Raw genomic sequence first — 13511 nt, 5'->3', positions numbered from 1 at the left:
TATGACCTGTATGTGGGAGGAAGTGATATTTTGTCCGGGTCCTAATATCGTCCCCGCGCCTAATTTTGTCCCCTTAGGAATTTTTGGTTTCCACAGTTGGTAACAAATGTTTAGTTTTCCATAGCATTGTTGAGAGTTTGTTGAGTGGAGCGCGTGTATCTTGCGTGTCTGAAGAAATTAATTTTTTAATGCTGAGGTGAGTTGGTGTAGCCGGCCGCAGTGCCCGAGCGGTTCTAGGCGCTTCAGTCCGGCACCGCGCCACTGCTACGGTCGCAGGTTCGAATCCTGCCTCGGGCATGTATGTGTGTGATGTCCTTAGGTTGGATAGGTTTAAGTAGTTCTAAGTTCTAGGGGACTGATGACCTCAGGTGTTAAGTCCCATAGTGCTCAGAGGCATTTGAATTTGAGTTAGTGTAGCAGTCAAATTAACAGCCTGCAATTCCTAGAGTGAGCACTGATTTGTGTTCAAATACAGAGCTGTATTTCAGTACTGTGTTGTAGTTTATGGTCTGTAATCATTACAATCAAGGGTTCGGTCTATGTTGCTGTAGCCGCAAATACAATCAATCTGAGGACGTTCGTAATTTCGTCCCCCGTGCAGTTCCTATTTACATTACGGGGACAAAATTTGGAACCTTTGTTCATCCATTATGGACTGTGGGACAACGGCTGGCATGCATTTATTGGTGCAATAATTTACCAACAGCCGTATGTATTGTAGAAATTTATTTTATGAACTTCTTATGTACTACCAGTTTCGGCCTGAAGATGGCAGCAATGTAATGCCGAAACTGGTAGCACATAATAAGTTCATAAAACAAATTTCTACAATACATACGGCTGTTGGCAAATTATTGCATCAAGAAAATTTGGAACTGTTATTAAACACTGGTATTATTTGCTGTTTGTAAAGATTACATTACTTTTTTGATATGGGAAAAAGCAAGGGGAGAGAAATGCATTCGTTGCACGAAATGCTTAGTTTGTTATCACGAAACACGCTGTTTATCTACACAGACATACAAGTTCTATTGGAAAACATCTTTAGATAATGAAGAAACTCGCAACGATTGTTCATTCAACATTCAAGTGACCGACAGTAGTGAAACTCACAGGCAATGTTAGAAAGGGAAAATACATTTGAATTAGTTGTACTTTAGAGAATTGTTGTGGTGGACGAAATTACGAACACTTTTTTGTATTTTTGTTTTTGCAGTGTTAGTGTATATATCAAATACTGGATTTAGTGTGTTACTGCAATTTAATTGTAACTTTCCTTCAAGTGGAGCATAAATTCGGGAATATATACGACAATCTGTAGACTTTTCCGTGGCCTTTCATGACTCATACAGGTTGTGACGTACCAATGTGATGAAATTTAGGCCCCCTAACCTACTCTCCCGAAATTTCAAAAAATCAGTCTCCGTGAGACACAACGCTCTCTTGAAGCGACTGCCATTGCAGTTGAGCATCTTGGTAGCGCTCTCGCGGTCACTAAAAGATCCTGTAGCGAAACGCGCCGCTCTTCGTTCGATCAGAGAATCGGTCTATCAAGTGCCTTATGAGCCACTTTCCTCGTGGATAACTTACATTTACTTAAGACTCTTCCTATGAATCTAAGTTTGGCGACTGCTTTTTCTACTATTTGTATCATGTGGTCATCGCACTAAATGTCTCTCTGGATACTTATTCCTAGATACTTCACGGTAGATACTGTCTTATCAGTAGTGTAGTTGAAACAGTAGTGGATCTAATTTCCTATGCATGCGGAATAAGTTACATTTAACTACGTTCAGGGTCAACTGCCAGAGACTGCACCATTGATCAAACTCCTGTTGATCAGTTTCCTCTCGGGCGTTACTACTTTCTTACAGACAACCACATCATCTGCGAACAGAGTTAAGGAGAATTTCCGACGTTTTATACTATATCATTTACATACATTGTAAACAGTAATAGTCCTATCACACTTCATTCGGGTACTCCGGAAATTACCTCTACGTCTGGCGAATTTTTTCCGTTAAGAGCGACGTGCGGAGTTCTGTTTACAAGGAAGTCCTGAATCTAGTAACAAATCTGGTCCTAAACTCGATAAGTTAGTATTTTTTCTTAGACTGCAGTGCGGCACTGTGTAAAATGCCTTCCTCAATTCAAGGAACACGACGTCATCCTGAGCGCCGTTGTCCACAGTGCTACGAATCTCATGGAGGAACAACCGATCTGAGTTTCGCAACATCTCTGTTTGTGGAATACGTGTTGATTTTTATAGAAGAGATTTTCGTTCTCCAGAAACGTCATAATTTTTTAAGGTAAAACGTTTTCCATAATTCTGCAACAGATTGACGTCAACGATACAGGCCTACAATTGTGTGCATCGATCCTAAAATAGTTCTTGAAAACGGGAATGACCTGCGCTTTTTTCCAGTTGCTAGGTATCCTTCGTTGCTCCAGTAATCTGTGATAAACTTTTGCTAGAAGTGGAGCAAGTTCTTTCGCATAGTCTTTGTAGAATCTGGCAAGTATCTCATCTGGTCCTGATGCCTTTCCCCTGCTAACCGATTGTAATTCCACGATCGAAGTTCAAACTCGAGCTTTCCGAGATTAACATTCCTTCGCCCAGAAATGGCTATATGCAAGGAACAAATCTGCTTCCTTTATAGTGGCGCCGGCCAGAGTGGCCGAGCGGTTCTAGGCGCTACAGTCTGGAGCCGTGCGACCGCTACGGTCGCAGGTTCGAATCCTGCCTCAGGCATGGATGTGTGTGGTGTCCTTAGGTTAGTTAGGTTTAAGTAGTTCTAAGTTCTAGGTCACTGATGACCTCAGAAGTTAAGTCACATAGTGCTCAGAGCCATTTGAACCAATTGTAGGAGATGTATCCATGTACCTCCTGGAAATCAAGAATGTAAATTTTTTGCACCATCAGTATATCCACATCCGACGCGTATAATCATGTCTCTAAACAATTTCTGTTTCACGGGCGATCTAATGGTATTTACGTTCACTGTCCCTATTCTGTATGCCTGGGTTAGAGTAACTGTCATCTCCGCATGATGTTAAAATGACGAGAATTCACCGTGTCAATAGTCCCTTTGCACATCCGTAGAGGGTCGCCCGACGGACGTGTCCCTGCGGCATTAGGTTTCTTGAGATGCGGACGGATGCGAGTCCCCACCAATAGAAGGGTGCGCATTGGTGAATTCCTCGTCCTGCTCATCCCAGCTGATATTATTGGGGTGCTCCAAATTGCCCTGTGCGGCATTGATGTGTGGCATCTGTGGATCATTCGCAGCTTTAGACTCTGCCGCAGAAGGGTTATCGGGCCCCTGAGCGGATGCGTCGTCTGAACGACATGACATATTTTCACTGTCCGAATTCATATGGTCAGCGACGTCCGAAGCTTGTGGTTCCAAGTCAGACAGGTCCATAGTGTTAGACTCATCTGGGCTCCCAAGAAGAGAAGGGAGCGTCAACGCAAAGTCGGCGCTTCTTGCGGCGCTTGGGCGAGCGTTGTTTGCGGGCCCTAACCTCGGCCTCTGGTGTTGGCGAATCTTATATCTCCTGCTGTCTCGCCGCCGCCACAACGCCCTGGGGCCGTTCCACTTCACCTTCCATGCCTAGCGTGGTGCTGTCATCCTCTTTGTGCACCGCCTGTAGTGTCTGGGATTGGAGGTTGGTCGGAGTCATTCCTTCTTCTGTGGGGCCCGAAGGCGCCTCAATCAACGGCATCGTTGGCTCGATAGTGCTCTCCGACCTCGACGTCAGCTCCCCGCGAAGCGCCGTCAGGTAAGTCAGCGGCAGTGACGTTGGTATAGCCGGATTCCGGAAGTCTCCGCTGGGGAGTTGCACGAGTCTCCTCTGCATACACGCAGATCGAATATGTCCTTCACCACCACACCCGGAGCATGTCTGGAGTTGTCCATCATAGATGACAACAGATCTACAGCCGCCGATGTTTATGTAAGATGGCACATGTTTCGTAAGGGAAATATGCACCTGTCGGACACCATTGAGACTGGATACGTGCTAAAACTTGCCCAAAGTTCGGCCATATGACTAATAACTCTGCCGTATGGCTGGAGTGATTCAGTGACAAATGATTCGGGTACCTCGAAAGGCAACTCGGAGACTCGAATCGTACGCACGCCCAGGCCCGAATGAGCTACTAATGATCATCGGAGTGTCGGCACTGGAATCCTCGTTTGGCGGCTTCAGTGATTCTATCGCATGCTGCATCGTCAATCATCTTTACGTAAAGAGTGCTGCTCACGATTGATAAGTGAATTCCAATAATCTCCGTGTAATTAAGATGCACTTCGTCCCTCAAGAAACGTTCGATTTGGAAAGCCTTCGGTCTTGCATGCCCCTTACAGAACGTGAACTGTATCGTGGTTTTTCGGAAATTGTGTGCCATTGCGTTCGATTCAAACAGTAACACACGCAAGTAACGACGGTGTAAACACCGCTTCTTCCGCGAACGTTCGCAGCCAGGACGTAAACAAGTCCGAGCTGCTCTGCCGCCAAAGGCGGACTGCTAAACCAACAACACATTCCTGATAATAAATCATGGCATGTTACCACTTGCTGAAAACTTTAATCGTAGGTATGTTATTGACTGAAATTTAATTACAACAAATTGTTCCAAGAACAATGGGTTTTGGGTGGATCTTCGGTGTGTCGCTGCCTTCAAATAGCATATTCTCATAATACGCAAGTTACTATAATTCTTTTTCCACGAATATGATGTTTCTCATTATTTTATTGGAACGAATCACACAGTTAACAACGAGTTTTCCAGTGATTCTCAATTTGCTGGTGCTCAGAAACGGCATATATACGTATAGGCTCGAAATGAATGCTAATATGGCGCCTCACAACTCTGTGTTGAAGGGAGATGGCGTGCATGTGACGTAGGTGGCGTTGTGCCATCTCATTGGTCAATGCTCAGACGCACGTTCAGAATATCTGACATGCTAGATATTGCTCTGCACGTTCGGAAAGACTCCCGAACGTGCTATTCCACGCTACGACGTCAGAAACTCGGCACGCTCAACGCTCAGCGTTCTGATGCACTGCCCGTGTGCCGACGGCTTTACGCTCGGTGACGAGCAGTTGTACGGCCACAGTAATGCGTGTATTCAAAAGTGTCATCTCGCAATGTGAAAAGGCCGCTAAGGGTGGAAACATACCCGTGGTCATAGACAGACCACCACACCGCAAGGGGATTGATACGTGGCGCTAGTAGCGAAAAGGAACAGTCATCTCACTCCTAGGCAGATCGCTGCAGAGCTTGCAACCGGTACTTATATACGCCCCTCTGCCAGAACCACTTTGCGGTGATTAAACCAGGCTCGTCTGTATGCTTGAAAGCATGTTAAATACATACCATTTCAACCACATTATCGTCGAAGAGTTTATTAGTGTAGACAGCATGCTGGTTAGAGTCAGCACTCTGAATTTGTCCAGAGTGTTTTTCTTTCTCCGACGAATGTACTAAGTGATTCTGGCCACAAGTTAATGTGGTGAGAGAGCGACATAGGGAGAGAAAGAGGGGGGGGGGGGGAGGAACACGTTACATAGCAAAGAATGTTGATGAAAGTCGTTGGTATGCCTAGGGGCTATGGTGTGGGCAGGCATTATGCACAATGGCCGATCACCGACTGCGTATCTTTACGCGAGGTACAGTTACAGAACAGCGGCATTGCAGGGAGATTATTCTCGATCATGTCTGTCTGTTCAGGGGTGTGAGAGGTCCCGACTTTCTGTTTACGGACGACAATGCCCGCCCATACAGAATCGCTGAAGTGTTGAACACACTAGAAAGCGGACCTAAAGCCCTAAAAGGCAGGCGTGTTTCTCAACGAACATCCCCTGTCCGAACCGTGCAAGAAGTGAAAACTGCCTTGAGAGAGGAGTGGGACAGTATACTCAAGAGCTCCTCAATAGTTTCGTAGCAAGCATGAACAAAAGGTGCAAACTGTGTATTAGTGGCCGATGAGGGCGTATTCCTATATCGACCTTTATGTTGGGAGTTTGACTTGCGTCAACATGACCGATATTTACGTGTTATCCTCCTTTACGGATTTCATATTAGGTGCGATGTGCTGTCACCTACTGCCAGGTACTCCATATCAGCTACCTCAGTGGTCATTAATCATCGTGAGAGAGCAGAATGGGTGCTCCGCGGAACTTACGGACTTCGAACGTGGTCAGACGATTGGGTGTCACTTGTGTCATACGTCTGTACGCGAGATTTCCACTCTCCTAAACATCCCTAGGTCCACTGTTTCCGATGTGATAGTGAGGTGGAAACGTGAAGGGACACGTACAGCACAAAAGCGTCCAGGCCGACCTCGTCTGTTGACTACCAGAGACCGCCGACCGTTGAAAAGGGTCGTAATGTGATAGGCAGACATCTATCCAGACTATCACACAGGAATTTCCGAACTGCATTAGGAACCACTGCAAGCACTATGACAGTTAGGCGGGAGGTGAGAAACTTCATAGTCGAGCGGCTGCTCATGAGCCACACATCACGCAGATAAATGCCAAAAGACACCTCGCTTGGTGTAAGGAGGGTAAACATTGGACGATGGAACAGTGGAAAAACGGTGTGTGGAGTGCCGAATCACGATAGACAATGTGGCGACCCGATGGCTGGGTGTGGTTATGGCGAATGCCCGGCGGACGTCATCTGCTAGGGTGTGTAGTGGCAACAGTACAATTCGGAGGCGGTGGTGTTAAGGTGTGGTCATGTTTTTCATGGAGAGGGCTTGAACCCCTTGCTGTTTTGCGTGCCACTATCACAGCACAGGCCTACATTGATGTTTTAAGCACCTTCTTGCTTCCCACTGTTGAAGAGAAATTCGAGGCTGGCATCTTTCAACAAGATCGAGCACCTGTTCATAATGCACGGCCTGTGGCGGAGCGGTTACCCGACAATAACATCACTGTAATGGACTGGCCTGCACAGAGTCCTGATCTGAATCCAATAGAACACCTTTGGGGTGTTTTGTAACGCCGGCTTGGTGCCAGACCTCACTGACCGACATCGATACCTCTCCTCAGTGTAGCAATCCGTGAAGAATGGGCTGTCCTTCTCCAAGAAACCTTCCAGCGCCTGATTGATCGTATGCTTGCGAGAGTGGAAGCTGTCATCAAGTTTAAGGGTGGGCCAACACCATATTGAATTCCAACATTACCGCCGGAGGGCGCCACGAGCTTGTAAGTCATTTTCAGCCACGTGTAGGGATACTTTTGATCACATAGTGTGTGTCCTATGTTTCATGGTGTCTATCATTGCCTGTGATTATTCCTATCCAACAACTTCACTGTTCCTTAGCAATTGTCAGACGGTATAATAAGGGCAGCATGAGCTCGCTTAGGGAAGCCTGGAGGCGTAAGAGACTGGAGGCTGTTTCAGAGCCTGGACAGGTGTGGAGGACGTGCGGGGCGTTGCAGGACGTGGTTTTTTCCAGCGGAAGCCGCGCCCGGCGCTCGACCAGTATATATATATACATACACACACACACACACACACACACACACAGGCTCAATATACACACATGGCTGGCTATCAGGGAGGAAACGGCGGCAAGCGTGGCGAGGCAGGGCGCGATACGACACGATGAACGAGACACGGTGCGATAGCACAGGCGGAGGCGGACTTCAACTGTGTCGCGCACAGGCCGGGGCAATTAGAGGACAGGAGGACAGGTCAGGTTAGGCTGGGGTACTGCTGCATGAAATGGGCCTGCTGTCTCTCTCTCTCTCTCTCTCTCTCTCTCTCACACACACACACACACACACACACACACAAGTGGAAACTGGTCACAGAAGCAGTAAGCGTACAGTGATTGATGTGCTGTTACGCCCGTTTTTTTATGTACCTATCCCAAGATGGCTTCTTCTTGTATGGCCATGTGCGGAATAGCGATCGTGTGTAGTTGTTACCCCAGGCGTAAAACACAAATATTCCTCGCGATTTTTAAGTGGTAATGATATTTTCAGTAGTAAATTGATGATATTAATAGTAGACACGTTTTTCCCGTTTCTAGAACAAACTTGAAAACGAAAATGTTTAATTACTAAAACCGACGTCACCTTTCGTGGTATTGGAAATCAATAATACCTCACTGCATGTTATGTCAGTCGCCACCGAAGTTACTATTCGAAGTTCTTGTACCTCTTATTAAGCTGTTGTATTAGAGTCTTAAGCTGTTGCATTAGAATCCCCTTCCTTTTGTTGCAATCTCAGCCACTTGAGAAATTGGTGTAATAATTTATAACTGCTTTAGATGAGAATAAATCATCTTCTACTTCAATAAATAATGTCGAAGACGATGACAAGACAATGCCTTTCAATTCACAAGTTCACAATAGTAAACGGAATTAATTATTTTCTGCTAATACATGCCACATAGCTACTGTAAATGTACTCTCATGAGTTATTTACGCCTAAAAGACTATTTTCAAACAGGCATACTTTACGTTACATAATTTCACACTCGGTTATTAATTTATTTTTTATTTATTTATTTTCTTCGTTACACTTGGAGATGAGAGAAATGCAGCTGCGATCGTCTATACTAATAATAAAAATGTAAAAATGTCACGTCTGTGCACTGAAAATATTTGTCAAAAATTGATTGCGGATGATGTACGGAGTGTAACAGACTATCTTAAAATGTTTGTCTGTTTGTTTGTGTAATTGAACAGGCTAACTTCCAAAACTACGAGAGAAATTTACCTGGAGTTTTCACAGGTAATTGGGGTGCAGCGTGGGCCAACGTATTACATTCTTTCATCAAAGTCCGATGACGAGAAAAAAGATATCACACTTTAAAATTTTAGGAGTCTGCTCAGCTTAGTAGTTTGGATGTTCATCTCAGCAGCACAATCAACACAGCGAAATATACCACAGAACCGCCGGCCGAAGTGGCCGTGCGGTTAAAGGCGCTGCAGTCTGGAACCGCAAGACCGCTATGGGTCGCAGGTTCGAATCCTGCCTCGGGCATGGATGTTTGTGATGTCCTTAGGTTAGTTAGGTTTAACTAGTTCTAAGTTCTAGGGGACTAATGACCTCAGCAGTTAAGTCCCATAGTGCGATTTGAACCATTTTTTTTATACCACAGAACCAATAAACGGCGTTGTTTTTATTATTATTTATCTAAGTTAACAGTACTATCGTCAGGAGGTAACGTCAGTGACAGAATTTAGCGATGCAATCTTATCTTTACAAATACAAACTAATATTCAATTTACTTGGCAGCATAGACGTATTTGGTGTTTTAGCTTCTTATATTAAAAATTTAGCGGTATTGCTTTGCTACTTTCGATACAATGAATTGATCATAAATAACTTTTCCGCTACCAGTCACGAGTTTCTTTGCTCATATTTTACACGACGCGTCAAGGGAAACAATTCCCCTTTTCAAGTGTGTATTTCTTTGTACTACGTCATTTTTACGTAATGTTTTCAATGTGTGAAGTTCTGCTTCATTTTGTTGAACCTCAACTTCGAAAACATTGCGTAAAACTGACACTGTACAAAGAAATACACACTTGAAAATGGAAATCATTTTCCGAAAAATGAAAAAAGTAAAAGGAAAGCGTGACTTGTAGCAGAAAAGTTATTTGTAAACAATCCCATTGTTTTCACAGTCGCAAGCTTAAAAAAAATTATAATGGACAAAATCGGATTCTTTCGACATATTTCATTCATATTTAACTTACTGACCAGGAAATACGAATTTATTGAGTTTCCTTTGTAGTTTGGGCGCCTACCTATTACATTTTGATTTCCTTTCCTTTACGAATAAAAAATCTACAAAACGGTCGAGTCTTTTCAAGACACTAGAACGGCTAAAGGACTGACGACTATGCGATCCCAGAATCGAATTAAGGCCATGAAGTGAGACTTGGTGTGGCTTGTCAACTTCAGGCTTTTTAATTCACTCTTTGGAAACTCCTTTCGAATGCGAGGCGCGACGCAACTCTGACCGAGAGCGTCGTGGATTATTTCGGTCCTCCCTTCGTGATGCACACTGAAGTGACAAAAGTCATGGGATACCTCCTAACATCGCGTCGCATCTCGTTTTGCCCGTCGTGGCGTGTACTCAACAAGTCGGTGGAAGTCCTCTGCAGAAATACTGTCATGCTGGCCTTATAGCCGTCCGTAATTGCGAAAGTGTTGCCGATGCAGGATTTTTTGCACGAACTGACCTCTCCATTATGTCCCAAAGTGTTTGATGGGATTCAAGTCGGACGATCTGGATGGCCAAATCATTCTCTCGAATTGTGCAGAATGTTCTTCAGACCACTCACGAATATTTTTGGCCCAATGACGTGGCACATTGTCACCCATAAAATTTCCATCGTTGTTTCATAACATGAAGTCCATGGATGGCTGCAAATTGTCTCCAAGTTACCGAACAGAACCATCTCAAATCAACGATCGGTTCAGTTCCAGTCCACGTAAACGCCGCCCGCACCATTATCGAGACACCACCACCTTGCACAGCGTCTTGTTGACAACTTGACTGCACGGCTTCGAGGAGACTGCGTCACACTGGAACCGTACCATCAGCTCTTAGCAACTTAAATCTGGACTCATCTCAGTAGACAACGGTTTTCCAGTTGTCTAGAATACAAGCTATATGGTTACGAGCCCAGGAGAGGCACTGAAGGCGATGTCGTGCTGTTAGCAAAGGTATTCAGGTGGGTCGTTTGTTGCCATAGCCCATTAAAGCCAAATTTCATCGCACTGTCCTAGCAGATACGTTCAACGTACGTTCTACTGTTATTTCACGCAGTGTTGCTTCTCTGTTACCACTGACGCAAACGCCGCTGCTCCCGAGCGTCATGTGAAGACCGTCGGCCACTGCGTTTCCGCGGTGAGAGGTGATGCCTGAAATTCGGTATTCTCGGTACACTCTTGACACTGTGCACTTCGGAATACTGATTTCCCTAACGATTTGCGCAATGGTATGCTCCATGCGTCTAGCTCCAACTACCATTCCACGTTAAAGTCTGTTAATTCCCTCATGCAGCCATAATGACGTCGTAAACCCTTTCATGTGAATCACCTGAGTACAGACAACAGTTCCACCGATGCACTACCCTTTTATATCTTGCGTACGCGATACTGCCGCCGTCTTTATTTGTGCATATCGCTATTCCATGACTTTTGTTACCACAGTGTACACACCTCAGATAGTCAGTCGCACCTGGCCGGCCCAGTGAGTAGAAAATCAAATGGCTCTGAGCGCTATGCGACTTAACTTCTGAGGTCATCAGTCGCCTAGAACTTAGAACTAATTAAACCTAACTAACCTAAGGACATCACACACATCCATGCCCGAGGCAGGATTCGAACCTGCGACCGTAGCGGTCACGCGGTTCCAGACTGAAGCGCCTTTAACCGCACGGCCACACCGGCCGGCCCAGTGAGTAGAGACCGGATTGTATGTAACATAAAAAGATCAAAACATATATGCAAATATGTATGAAAAATGCTTACTGTAAGCATGAAAAGTGTCGAAACGTGCAAGGCCAAATAATAAAAAACGTAGTAGTTACTGTATGCGATATATATCGAAGTTGGACATGTGCTTATCGATTGCGAGGAAGAGCGCCAGCCACGCAGAGAATCGGGACGATTAGAATGCTGATCTCATGATCTGTATATTTTGTTGAAGAGGTTAGGGAGAGTCCGTTCTGAGACACGGTTTTAAAAAAATTCAGAAAGAAGACGCACACCGTGTTCCAAATATTGTTCCTTCTTTGGTATTGTTGTCTGTATTAAGAGAATGCGATGCGAGTTAGTCCCCGCGCAACAATCGATATGTATAGGTCCAACCAAGTTAGAGATATGATATGCAGAGTCGCACGCACAAGAACTCCGTAATATTTTATTTAAAAAACAACATACAATGAAGAATTTTTTGAACAATATTAACGTTTAATTAATATTATCACAGTAAAGTATCGTTTACAAATTCTTTTAGAATGCCGGCCGGTGTGGCCGAGCGGTTCTAGGCGCTGCAATCTGGAACCGCGCGACCGCTACGGTCGCAGGTTCGAACCTTGCCTCAGGCATGGATGTGTGTGATGTCCTTAGGTTTAAGTAGTTCTAAGCTCTAGGGGACTGATGACCTCAGAAGTTAAGTCCCATAGTGCTCAGAGCCGTTTGAACCATCTTTTGCATTTCTTTGTTGTTGTAAACATAATCGACCAGGTATTACTACTTTTTGAGTCCTTAAAACATTTTTATAACCATAAAAGAACCGTCCTACATCACCTGAGGTAACTGGGGTGTCTGAATTGGGTTGTAACACTGAAGAGCCAAAGAAACTGGTACACCTGCCTGTAGAGCCCCTGCGAGCACGCATAAGTGCCGCAACACGACGTGTCACGGACGCGACTAACGTCTGAAGTAGTGCTGAAGGGGACTGACACCATGAATTCTGCAGGGCTGTCCATAAATCCGTAAGAGTATGAGGGGCTGGAGATCTCTTATGAACAGCACGTAGCAAGGGATCCCAAATATGCTCAATAATGATCATGTCTGGGGAGTTTGGTGCCAGCGGAAGTGTTTAAACTCAGAAGGCTGTTCCTGGAGCCACTCTATAGCAATTCTGGATGTGTGGGGTGTCGCATTGTCCTGCTGGAATTGCCCAAGTGCATCGAAATGCACAATGGACATGAATGGACGCAGGTGATCATGTAGGATGCTTACATACGTGTCACCTGTCACAGTCGTATCTAGACGTATCAGGGATCCCATATCAATCCAACTGCACACGCCCTACACCATTACAGAGCCTCCACCTGCTTGAACAATTCTTAGCTCACATGCAGGGTCCATGGATTCATGAAGTTGCCTTCATACCTGAAAAGTCTATCCGCTCGATACAATTTGAAACGTGACTCGTCCGACCAGGCAACATGTTTCCAGTCTTCAACAGTCCAACGTCGGTGTTGACGGGCGCAGGCGAGGCGTAAAGCTTTGTGTTTTGCAGTCATCAAGAGTACACGAGTGGACCTTCGGCTCCGAAAGCCCATATAGATAATGTTTCGTTGAATGGTTCGCAATCTGACACTTGTTGATGACCCAGCATTGAAATCTGCAGCAATTTGCGGAAGGGTTGCACTTCTGTCACGTTGAACGATTCTCTTCAGTCATCGTTGGTCCCAGTCTGCAGGATCTTTTTCCGGCCGCAGCGATGTCAGAGATTTGATGTTTTACCGGATTTCTGATATATACGGTACACTCGTGAAATGGTCGTACGGGAAAATCCCCACTTCATCGCTACCTCGGAGATACCGTGTCCCATCGTTCGTGCGCCGACTATAACACCACGTTCAAACTCACTTAAATCTCGATAACCTGCCAGCAGTAACCGGTCTAACAACTGCGATAGACTCTTGTCGCCTTATATAGGCGTTGCCGATCGCAGCGCCGTATTCTGCCTGTTTACATATCTCTGCATTTGAATACCAGTTTCTTTGGC

Source organism: Schistocerca serialis, chromosome 8, assembly GCF_023864345.2.
Source record: "Schistocerca serialis cubense isolate TAMUIC-IGC-003099 chromosome 8, iqSchSeri2.2, whole genome shotgun sequence".
In the NCBI taxonomy this organism is placed as follows: Eukaryota; Metazoa; Arthropoda; class Insecta; order Orthoptera; family Acrididae; genus Schistocerca; species Schistocerca serialis.
This window is presented reverse-complemented; position numbering follows the sequence as displayed.